This window comes from Mus musculus, chromosome 14 (assembly GCF_000001635.26).
Source record: "Mus musculus strain C57BL/6J chromosome 14, GRCm38.p6 C57BL/6J".
NCBI classification, from domain to species: Eukaryota; Metazoa; Chordata; class Mammalia; order Rodentia; family Muridae; genus Mus; species Mus musculus.
Window position 1 is genome coordinate 106,510,081 of NC_000080.6, and position 12,095 is coordinate 106,522,175.

A 12,095-nucleotide genomic window follows, 5' to 3' on the forward strand; every position below is an offset into this window, starting at 1 on the left:
TTGAACTCAGAGAACTTGAGCTAGTGCCTAATTTGGTCATTTACTACTACTGACTACATTCATGGTGCTTTAAGTTACTCTGTGCACTACTAGATGGAAAACATATCACAATACAGCTACAAACACAGTAGTCTACAAAAGAGACCTCCTTGTAAGATATGCTGGTATAATATTCCAAAATGTTATACAGTAGCTAGTCACTCTCTGATTGGATTTGAGGCCCTACCCATGAGATGGAACCCATGCCTGACATTGCTCAGGTGACCATGAACCTTAGACTGGATGGGCCATAGGCCTAAGGGAAACCCAAACCTAATAATATTCTGCTATACCCAAAGAGCATTGCTTCACTGAGTCATCATTAGAGACTTGTCTTGCAGTAGATGAGAACACAGGCTCCCACAATTGGGCAATGTGTAGAGATTGAGAGATTTTAGAACACTTGGTCCTAAATAGAATGTTTGGTCAAACCCCTCCCTTTAGAGCTCAGGGAGTGATGAAAAGGAGATAGAAACATTACAAGAGCCAGAGAGTACAACAGGACTTCTATACAACACAAAACTGATGGACATCTGAACTCACAGCATCAGTGGCAGCAATCTTCCTAGGTTAAAGCCAGGCAGGGTCCACTACCAAGAAAGGGAGTAGACACAGGCTCTCACCCTTAAACAAGAAGCTATCTGCTGTTGACATCAGCTTGCAAAGAAAAATTTCTTTTCTTTCATAGTGTCATTGGGCATATGAACCACATTTCAGGATAGGTCCTTGACCAGCAGTTATAGCTAACATAAAGTGAACTCAATGGTATTTTTGTAAATATTTTTTCATATTTTGTTTTGTTTGATGGTGGTGGTGGGGTTTGTCTTACTGGTCTATTGCATATGTACCATGGTTTTTGATTTTGTGTTTTTATGGTATGTGTGCACGTGAGAATGTGTTTCCTGCATTTTTGATTTTTAATTTTGATTTATTTGGGTGTCATTTTGTTTGTTTCATGTTTATTTTATTTCTAAAGAGGGAGAGTTGTGTAGGTAGAGAACTAGCTAGGATCCCATGGAGTCAGGAGAAGGGAACCATGATGAGAATATATTGTTAAAACGTATTTTTAAAAAAAGATTAAAAAGTGTTTCTTGATAGTGGGTAGGTATCATTAAGGCTGCTTGTAATCATACCATGTGGAAGGCTAAAGAGGATAACGAGTTCAAGTTAGTCTAAGCTCAAAAGGAAGACTTTCTAAAAAACAAAAGTCTGTATAATATTCTAGAGAAGAGTCTTGAGAGGTCCACAATGACAGAGAAGAATAAAATGAAATGCTACCAAGTCAGCAGCGACTTCCCAGCAAAGGTGCTTCTGCAGCTGTGTTCCGTGACAGGACGTATGCAGTGGCATTCCAGTCAAAATAATGAACAGTCTCAGCAGAGGGGCTGGAAACAAGCCTTGTCTCATGTGAGCAATTGTGAAAAATGGTGGAGGGAAAATGCAGAAACTGCTTTGTGCAACAGCAGTGCATGTCCGATTCCAAAACGCGAATGCACCCACAAATTATCACTCAGACAAATTATCACATGAATGAATTATCAAAAATACAAATTTCCTTATTACGTTTTAGAATTTCTACTTTAAATGTTAGGATTTCAAATGTAAAAGGCAATGGTTTTAAGTAGGACATAGCTTGTATCTGTGAAAGCAATCAATTTTTTTTATGCCAGGTTAGTAAAATTTAAACAATTTAAGCTAATATGTTTTTTAGAACTTCTAACTTTTTTCTCTTATTTATTAAGAATAATCTAGGCAACCACACTTTGCAACCTGTCTCATTGTGTCAGGGAATATATGCTATGGAACCAATAGCAACCCTTGGGACGAGAGCCTACTAGCTTGACTAGAGGAAGCAGTATGCACTGGGTTCAGGGATAGATGGTGCCTCAGTAAAGAAAGTGGAGTGTTACTGAGAGGACACTCAGTCTCAACATGTGTCATCCATTTGTATGAGCATACACTCTCATATGTACTGACACACACATTAATCTGCATAGTGCTTCCTCACATGCATCACACACACACACACACACACACACACACACACACACACACACACACACTCAGACACAAATGTGATTTATTTTACTACAATTTATTGTGTAATTAATTGCTAATATTATTACCAGCAAGATTCAAAAATCCTAATACATCTTTACAAAAGAATGTGAGGCCAGAGAAACCCACTCATTGTTTATTAAGATAGAGGGTAAGAGATTTTTAAAGGTAGGTTGAAGTCTCTTTAAAAACTCTGCCTCTGGTCTTTGTTTAGATCTTGCAAATGAGTTGGTATTTACTTCAAATGCTGTTCTTGCAAAAGCTTGCACAAGCAGGCTAATAGCAGGTGTACTCTTAGTTAAAGCAACCAAAATGTTACTTAATAAGTGGATGGATGAAGGGATTATTATGATTCTACAGTGATAAAGAGAACTGAGATATCAAGTCACAAAAGAGACCAAGGGCATTTGCATTACATAAAAAGAAGAGGTGGATTCCTCCCTCCCTCCCTCCCTCCCTCCCTCCCTCCCTCCCTCCCTCCCTCCCTCCCTCCCTCCCTCCCTCCCTTCTTTCTTTTCTTCTTTCCTTTCTTCCTCCTCAAAATATTACAATGTTCAGGTTAAAAAAATTCTATAGGAATTACAGAATGATATAGACAGATAGCAAATAAAGTTTGGAATACATAGGGGATTATTTTTTATGTTGGTAATAACAGCTACTAGTATTTATACAGGTCAGTAAGACATTTAAATTAAAGCTAGTTATTCACTAAATTGTTTTAGTTATATTTAAGAAACGTTATACCTTAAGAACTATAAAAAAACATATACAGGTTCAAAGTATATGATGAACACTATTAAAGTTTTACTTTACAAAATGCATAAGCTTTTACTCCCAATCAAATAGGAAGATTTGTATACAAGAGAAACAGACAAAAGAGCAGAGGTGCTTTCAGGAACAGTATTACATTTTCTGCTTACATTGTTATGGAATTGGAAATATGAACTACAGCAAAGAGATAGGGCAAGGTGTAGCAACCAGAGGCTTGGAACAGCACTCAGGAAAATAGATATAATAAGCACTTTAAAGATATCTTTGTCAATAGCTGTGTAAGATGAACAAATGAAGCCCTGTGATTGAAAAATTTCATTCCTAGGTATATTCTCAACATAAAAGAATGCAGCTAATAGTATTTATTGATTCACCATTAGTATCTCTATTTATCATAACAGAGAACTTGGAATACATCAATAATCACCACATAAAATTTTAGTGTATTTGTACTTAATGGACTGTATTGAGTATGTTAAATATCTGTTGTCAGTGAGGTAACATCCCCTTTATAATTTCTTGGAGAGTTAAAAATATTTTACTCCTTTTATTTAGAAAATATAAATACACATACCTTAATTACATTCATAGGGAATAGGTAATAAAGAATAATTCTGATAATTATTCACACATAATTTTAAAAATAATTAAATAATACATAAAGGTGAAAATTGAGTAAAAATTTCTGCAATTAAATTAGAAATCACAGCTCAGAGCATTACAGTATCTGTCCAATATAAAAGGCCAAGGGAGAAAAAAAAATCTTCACCACTTTTCAGTCAAAGTGGCAAAAGTACATGATTACAAACTCCACTGAAAATTGCAATAAAGATATCAAAACATTTAAACCCATGCCATTCATAGAGAAAAATTCTACACAGGAAAATAACAGGATTGTGTATACAAAAAAACAAAAACAAAAACAAAAACAAAAACAGTAAAGAACAATTCAGTAAAGAACATATCAAAATGTGCTCAAGGGAGTTAAAAAAATTATAAAATCATACCACAGTGGGGGAAATACTGAATATGTGTGTATTTTTAAAGGATTTAATGCTATTTAAACAAACTAGGAAAATATTTGTAGAGAAAATGGAATTCCTCTTATTATTCTTTTTTAATTTCCTCCCACTTAGTCCTTAATTATTGCTAACAACTAATGGTTTCTTCTTATCTGTAACCTTGTTATTCTTAATATATAGTGTAAGTCAAAGAAGTAACTTTTGAAATGGAGTTTCTATTTTTCAATATAATGCTGGGAAGATTAATCCAATTTATACACACACACACACACACACACACATATGTGTGTGTATATATATATATATATGTATATACACACACACACACACACACACTTTATTTCTGTTTGTTCCTGTTCTTAAATGGATGTCACAATTGTTCAATGTCTCATCAAAGAAATACATTTGCATTACTGCAGGAGAAAAGTAATACCTTTCCCTAAACTACCTAAGGAACACCACTCAGACACTTACAACATTCGGCAAGTTAACAAGTGAAAAGAATTGAAATATGCTCAATATACATTTTATTTGAAATGGGAGACTTCACAAATGAAGGCTTAAAGAAACAGGGAACCCTGTGAGAGTTTTTGTGTTAGATTTGACGAATAACGGACAGTTGTATAGAAGTTTGGTTTAACACTGGGCACAGAAAATAATGGCCACTAACTGAAAGAACTTGGCAGAGTTGACCCTGGGTCCAGACCATCTGCCTATCTCTTTTCAAGATGAGGGCAGCTGTTTTAAATTTTAGCATGAAGATTATGAGGACTCTATGATCTATGTCAAGAAATAAGGACAGGACACCAATCGTAAAGGTCATTGCTTCTGCTGTCTGCCAAGGTGTCTGCGCGGGCTAGTGTATATTGTTAATTTCTGAGGAAGGATCTCACGACATAATCCTGGATATTCTGAAACTCAATGTGCAGATCAGGCTGGCATCAAACGCAGAGATCTGTCTGTCTCTGCCCCGAGTGCTAGGTTGAAAGGGAGGCTTCTACCACCATATTTCTCTCTCTCTCTCTCTCTCTCTCTCTCTCTCTCTCTCTCTCTCTCTCATTCTTTCTTTCTCTATTCCTTTCCTTCTTCTACCAACCTAACAACTCACAGCAGCTTTAGCTATCTGCAGGAGACATTCACAAGATCAGATGCCCAAACTTCTAGCATAGAAGAGGAGCCTGGAGGGCTCACTATTATCAGAGTAGCTATTGGCAGTTCATGGCAGCATAGATAGGGAGAATCATTCCTCTTAGAGACACATATAAGGGTAGGTTGTTCATGCCTCAGTAGATGGCTACACACCTATCTGCATTAATCATATTAAAGAGATTAGCAACAACAACAACAACAACAGAATATATAAACTTGGGCAGGAAATGTTCACTGGGGAAAGGTAGTCACAAATGGATATGAATATACAGACACATACACACACATATATATGTTATAAATATATAACATATATATATATATATTCTGTAAACTTTTGAAGAGTAAGAAAAGATTATTATAAAGACATAAAAGTACATTTGAAGGATAGTAACATCACCCTACTATGAAAGAAAACCCTAACTGGACATTGCTCATTTTCAGAGAAACATGGCTTTGATATTGAATCTGAGTGAGTGAGGGTTCTCTGCCACTTCTGTGCATTTTGAGTTTTGTCTGGCTTGTGTTTAAAAACTGTTATTTCAGTAAGCTACCGATGTGAAGTTTACAATGTTGTATATTTGTGTTTGATTTTGTGTTTTAAAAGGTAGTTTACAGAGGAAAAATGACAAAATGTAGCAATCTTGTGGAGATAAAAATATAGAGCCGTGTCTTTTCCTTATGTGCGGAGAATCACAGCAGTCACATGCTTCTATTACTGGGAGCTTCTGATCATCTGAGCAATGACTTGGCAGATACTATTTGTAGAGTACGTACTTTCTCTTATGAATGGATATTTCTCTTATAAGCATGAAGACTTCTCTAGAGTTGAGTTTTAATCTATCTTATCATTCAATAAAAATATCGATTAAGTGTAATCAATGACATGGTCCACACTTCCTGTGAGACCTTCACTGGATTAAGTTCTATCTACAAAATGGTCAATACAAAATATCTATTTGGATTTAAACCTTTTAAAAAAGACAACCTATATGAACACTGCTTTAACCATCACCTACTGCATATTCAGTTAAGAGGAAGATATTCTAGGGCTTCTCAGGAAACAGGAGTGCAGCAGTGGGGTGCTACCCAAAACTGATTAAATACATGTATGAGAGAAAGAGGATATTAATAAAAAAATTAAAGACAGCAGAAATTCAGTTTAATCTGCCAAATATATTGTTCTCACAGAAATTACTCAGAGAGTGGATGTTCTTTCATATACTCTTTTTTTAATTTGAGATTTTATGCATTTTTAAATTTAATTTTATTTGTAATTCATTTTTTACACTCCATATTCCATTCCCCACCCCTCCACTCCCCTCCCACCCTCCAACTGTTCCACATCCCACACTTCCTCCCCACCACACCATGTCTCCACATGGATGCCCCCCACTCCACCCATCTTACCTCTACACTCCCTGGGGCCTCCAGTCTTTCAAGGGTTAAGTGCATCATCTCTGAATGAACATAGACCAAGAAGTCCTCTACTGTATGTGTGTTGGGGGCCTCATATCAGCTTGTGTATACTGTCTGTTTGTTTGGTGGTCCAGTGTTTGAAAGATCTTGGGGATCCAGATTAATTAAGACTGCTGGTACTCCTACAGGGTCGCCCTTCTCCTCAGCTTCTTTCAGCCTTCCCTAATTCAACAACAGGGGTCAGCTGCTTCTGTCCATTGATTGGGTGCAAATGTCTGTATCTGACTCTTTCAGCTGCTTGTTGGGTCTTTCCAAGGGCAGTAATGATAGATCCATTTTTGTGAGCGCTCCATAGCCTCAGTAATAGTGTCAGGCCTTGGGTCCTCCCCTTGAGCTGGATCCCACTTTGGGCCTGTCAATACTGTCCTTTTGTACTGCTGAAATTACATATTGGGTTGCCAGATAGACTGTGGTAAGCTGAAAATAAACAACAAATGTCATCGACCAAATGTCAGCAAAAGTCAATGAGACAATCAAAATCTATATTAGCATTATTCATTAATACATGTATAATTTAGTATAAATTAATTGTTTATACCAAATAGTATAAAGTAATTCAAAAGTATTTTAGTGAATATCCCTTTCACTCAATGAAGGAAAACAATAATAGTAATTCAGAAATAATCTAAAAGAATGTACATTCTAGGAAAGCGTGCTAAGAGCACATTTCCCTGACATGGAAACTTAAGGGTTCTTTGGAAAGTTGGTTCAATGGTGTTTTACTTTGGCAAACTCATGAAGGAACATTGTTTTTTCTTTTCTTTTCTTTTTTTTCTTTCTTTTTTCCTGAGCATGTTCAGAAGTGCTGTGGGCACAAGCCTAAAATAAAATGGCCTCACTCTGGCAGGTTTTCTAGAATACTCTGGTTCACTAGTGAAGGAACATTTCAATGAAGTAGACACAGGTGAAAGGATGTTCTGCTAAAACAAGCATGTAAAGAACATATGATGAGAGATTCTCCGCTAACGACACATATGTGTTGGTCCACCTTACATTATGTGGTTCAGCTCCATTTGTTGGAACTCTATAGAGAAAAACACACCAAAAAACCTTCTGGTGCTGTGCTGCAGTTTCTTGTTTCTTCCTTGGTCTTGGGTTGATTGGCAGGATGATATCAACTGAGACAGATGCTCCTGCTGAGGCAGGAGGCATAGAGGACACGTGACGTTTGGAGGAAGTGTAAAAAGTACTCAATGGACAGCGATGGAGGCTGAGCTCGACTTGCTAATACTGCTAGCTGTGCAACACTTGTCTTGAATATTTGTTGATCTTTGCTTTGCTGAGACAGGCACAGCCAAGAACGTCTGGTGGTTTTGCCGGTCCCTAGTACTGACTCATTCTGAGTCCGAGGCCTGGCTGTCTCTGCTAGGTAGTGCCACTGCTGCTGATTCGTATTTGCTATCCTGACTCTACAGAACTGGACTGCTTTGGTATCCTTGAAGTGTTTGAGAGTGGACCGAGCTGCCACTGCCAGCTAACCTGTGAACTGAACAGCTGATTTCCAAACAACACAGACTGGAGTTGTTCCAAAGAACCTCTCTAAACAGGTCCGCTTCCTTGTATCCTTTCTTTTCTATTACCTCTGGTGGGCGCTGGGTTACAAGGGAGGTTAACACATTTAAGAACCATCATTAAAATTAGGTTTTTAAAAAATTAAAATTGCACAGCCCATTACTCTTACTGTATGAACAAGAGCATTTGCAGAGTGACAGTGAGCTTAAAGGCTCATCATTTGGAAATTAAAAGACACCAACGATGAGGTCTTGTGTCCTAACTCTTGAGTGGCAGTCAAAGAATGAAAAAAGGAGATAAACTACTGAATTGTCCAGGTATATTTTGAAAGATTAATTATTGCTTTCATGATAAAAGTAAAGATTAATATGCACATATTTAATCTTTTTCTTTGACGTCAGTGTATCAGTCTATTTTTTTGTAATTTGTTTGTAATTATTACTTCCACTGTCTACATTAACAGTCTCAGTGGGAAATCTCACCATGTTGTCTTTAGACGACCTATTTACCATAGTTTTCCATTTTTCTAAGTCTAAAAAGTTCGAGTTTAATATTTTCTTCAATTTGATGTCACATTCTTAGTTTGCCTGTAGATGGCAGAGTGGTATTCTAAATATAAAATTTCCCTTTGTAATAATCTTCATGTTCGTTAGTTGAATGCAGCTTCCTCCCTATAGCTAAAACATAATTCATTTGAGCAGCATTATCTTGCAATTAGTCAATACAGTAAGAGTGAGTGTATAAATATTAAAGTATACATTTACAAATATTCGTGAAGGCGTCCCATCCAGACAATGCTTGTAGATCCACACCTGATGTGTTGCAGTTGCAATGATCCAATAAATGGTTCAAGCATGTTTGATAGTGTATGTCTCCTAATACACACTGCTCGACATTCCATTGTCTAGCCTTTACTGGCAGCGGAGTGGTGAGAATAGACACCTGGAAATTTCCAGGGATAGGGTAGAACAACTTTTTAGAGGACAGTTCCCCTTCCTGTTGTCAGCCAACATGCCACTCAGGGAAAGGAAGGAGCCTGGGCAGCATCCACTGTGGACTCTCCTGAATGCCGGGCATCCCCTCCTCTCTGCGCTCTCGCACTAAGATACAGGCTCCTTTTCATCTCTTCAGAATGACACCCGGACTTCACTGACTTAGAAACTTTTGTTCCTTCGATTTGGATTATCTTAGGGTACTTGTAGAGTTTTTCTAACACCCCCAAACAAGGGCTACCCACCACTTTGTTGTTTTGTTTATTTTGATCATTCTGTCACATGCAGATTTTGTGTTATAGATGTTATAGGTTCTTTGTTTTCCTGTAACAACTAAAACGCATCTAAAGAAAGTGTGAAGTATAAGTAATTTAATGGTGCGGCAGGCAGCACCAGTAACCTTACTAGCAGTAAGTATTACGGCAGAGCTTCTGGAGTGATAAATATCTGAGGTCTGTAAAGAGCAGAGAAATAACAGAACTCTGTAACAAGGGAACCATTTTCCTTCCCTTTGTGGAGTTAAATATATCACTACAATTGCTCAGTCCTGTGGAATGTAAACAAACAGGAAACTTATTGATTCAGAGGGAATTGCAAGAATTTATTTATTACATTAATCAAGCTTATTCAGTTAAAGCAGGCATGCTGGAGACTATTGCCCCAAATTAAGTAGTTTAGGCCTGAGATATTGGACTCTCACATGCCCTTAAATAGATGGGAGATGTTTTCTAGCTCTTCCAAAGAGATTTAATGAAACAGCAATTTGATATAAGCATGGATGCTAACTATTCATGCCCTAGTTTGGAAGTACAAAGGCAGCCTTCTGCAAAGACTTCAGCCTAGTCTTTATTTGCAGTGTTCTCTCTGTTCGTAGATAACAGAATTACCCCTGCTAAATGCAAAATGAAAACCTTTTCTTTTAAAAAATACCACCCAGTATGTGTATTCTCTAGTCAAATTATAAAAATAAGACATTAAGATGTAATGTTGACAAGAGTGATTTTGTTTGAAGTATTCAATATTTAGGACCTTGTGTTTGATACTAATTATTTTTAAGAAAATATTTTCTCATACAGATTTTACATACATAAGCATGAGTGTATGAGTACTTTTCTTTAATTATTCATTTCAGCCAAATTATTTAACTAAATCATATAAAATAATATGTACCCTGTATACTAGGTTATGCTTTTCAACATTTATGAACAGAGCAAACATGTAATATGAAATTTTACTTAAATTATCATTTTAAGTGTGTTGCCCTGACATGCATATCTAATTTGTTTATTGAAAATAAAAATACAAGCTAGAGAAATTAAGTCATTTTCTTTGGATGTATAAGCAGACAGAATGATCACATTATGCCCACCACTTGAGTATAAAATTTTCATGTGCTTTCTCTCATTCAATATCTCAGATAATCCAATGCTTCAGTATTTAGCCCGTCTACTTCAGTCTTTGATGTTTTCACTCAGAATATATCTGCCCAACATCCTGGACCTCCTGACATAGTAGACCACCACAGTAAGCAGTGCCATTTTTTCTCGATTGCCTGCTCTGCTTCATAGAACATTAAAAAAATCATTTGTCTTATTAATTGACTGTAGACTGAAATGAAAAAGAATGTCTTCTAGTGATTTGAAGTAGAGCCTAAATGTTCCTCTGGAGGCTGTGAACTTCATGTCTCCAGAGGAAATGTCAGGAAAATTGAAAGTGTCGTGTTGGTGAGTCTCATGACCTTTTCATTAGCTTTTCTAACAGGTTCAGTTGTTCCTCATCTGTATCCTAACTCTACTTATGATGACATTTATGGGTGCCCCCGAAGTCTTCACATTTCACTTAACTAGATTGCATTAGGCAGGCAAACTCATGCACTTTAGGCTCATTTCCTTGTTGTGCAATTCTTGAAATACACTCAGAACAGAAGTGGCAGCCACACCGACTTGTGACCGTTGTGAAGCCCACATTACTGACGCTGCTCTAAGTTTGCCAGTCTCCGAGTTACCACAGATTGCTTTGCTTTTAATGCATTTAAATGGTCAGCATTTTCTGATCTTTTGCAATTGCTAAAGCTTTTTATTAATCGGTAAACGTTTTTCAAACTCAACTTCTCAAACTGCTGGAATAAAGGAAGTGCATTTGGTTTATAAAGATTCTTGCAGATTTAAGTGTCTTTAGACTCCATTATTCTGATTTTCATGACTGCATAGTTAAGCACAAAGATAGTAATATTCCTAATTTTACTGAGGATGTAAGTCTTTTTAGCTCGTAGACATACAGTGATAGCTGTACTTAAATACAACTACTTAAAAAGTGTATAGTTTTGATAACCTCATTGTATTTATTCTTATTTTATCTTAGAATATACAAGAATATGTAAATATGAGAACTACATTTAAAGGCAATGCAATCTTTTGTTTTCATGTTTTTTGCTTGTATATGAAAAGCAGCACTGGCTATGTAAAAGAGAGCTATATAGTAACTCTACAAATGCCTGACAATCTTTATCTACTTCTAAGTGTTTATGGTAAATAAAATAGTTCCAGTGGCAATATCAGGACTTCATTCCACTTTGAAGCTCTCTTGTCCAACAAAGTATAAAAAGCAGCAAATTAACATTGGCTGCTTTTATCTTGGGAACATTGTTAATTTCTTGTTTTAGATTCAGTGATGGCATGGAATTTTCCAAAACTGAAGGCCCCATGAGCAGAGAACATCCTCTCACTTGTCACCTCTCACCTAGACTTTTAGTCTCTTCCAGTAATCAGGTATAGTCATAGATATTTGCAGACTATCATTATGAACCGAATGAAAACAAATGAATAATTTTTTTCACTAGTAAAAACTATAAACATTCCTGAAATGAGGGAGGATTAGTTTAGTCTTATAGTTTTATATGAAAGAATGGAAGGAGAACAAAAAGACATGAATGCTATTAAAACCTAGTATTTATAATTCAGATGGTCTATTTATTGTACCTGTGTGGATGGGGTGTGTGTGTGTGTGGTGTATGTGTATCTACGATGCATGTTGTGTGTGTTATGTGTGTTTGTGTGTATATGTAATGTATGTA

At 36.5% G+C, this 12,095-nt stretch overlaps 1 long non-coding RNA gene across 3 annotated transcripts in view; it reads left to right on the forward strand.

Moving 5' to 3' along the window:
• The window catches only part of Gm29871, a 34,739-nt gene extending 22,995 nt beyond the window's left edge, over positions 1 to 11,744 (forward strand). For all 3 annotated transcript variants that reach the window (XR_383733.2, XR_874942.1, XR_874943.1), the window contains exons 4-5: positions 7,934 to 8,065; positions 11,685 to 11,744. This is a non-coding gene — a long non-coding RNA (predicted gene, 29871). The remainder of the gene's footprint in view (positions 1 to 7,933; positions 8,066 to 11,684) is intronic.
• Positions 11,745 to 12,095: the final 351 nt, after the last annotated feature.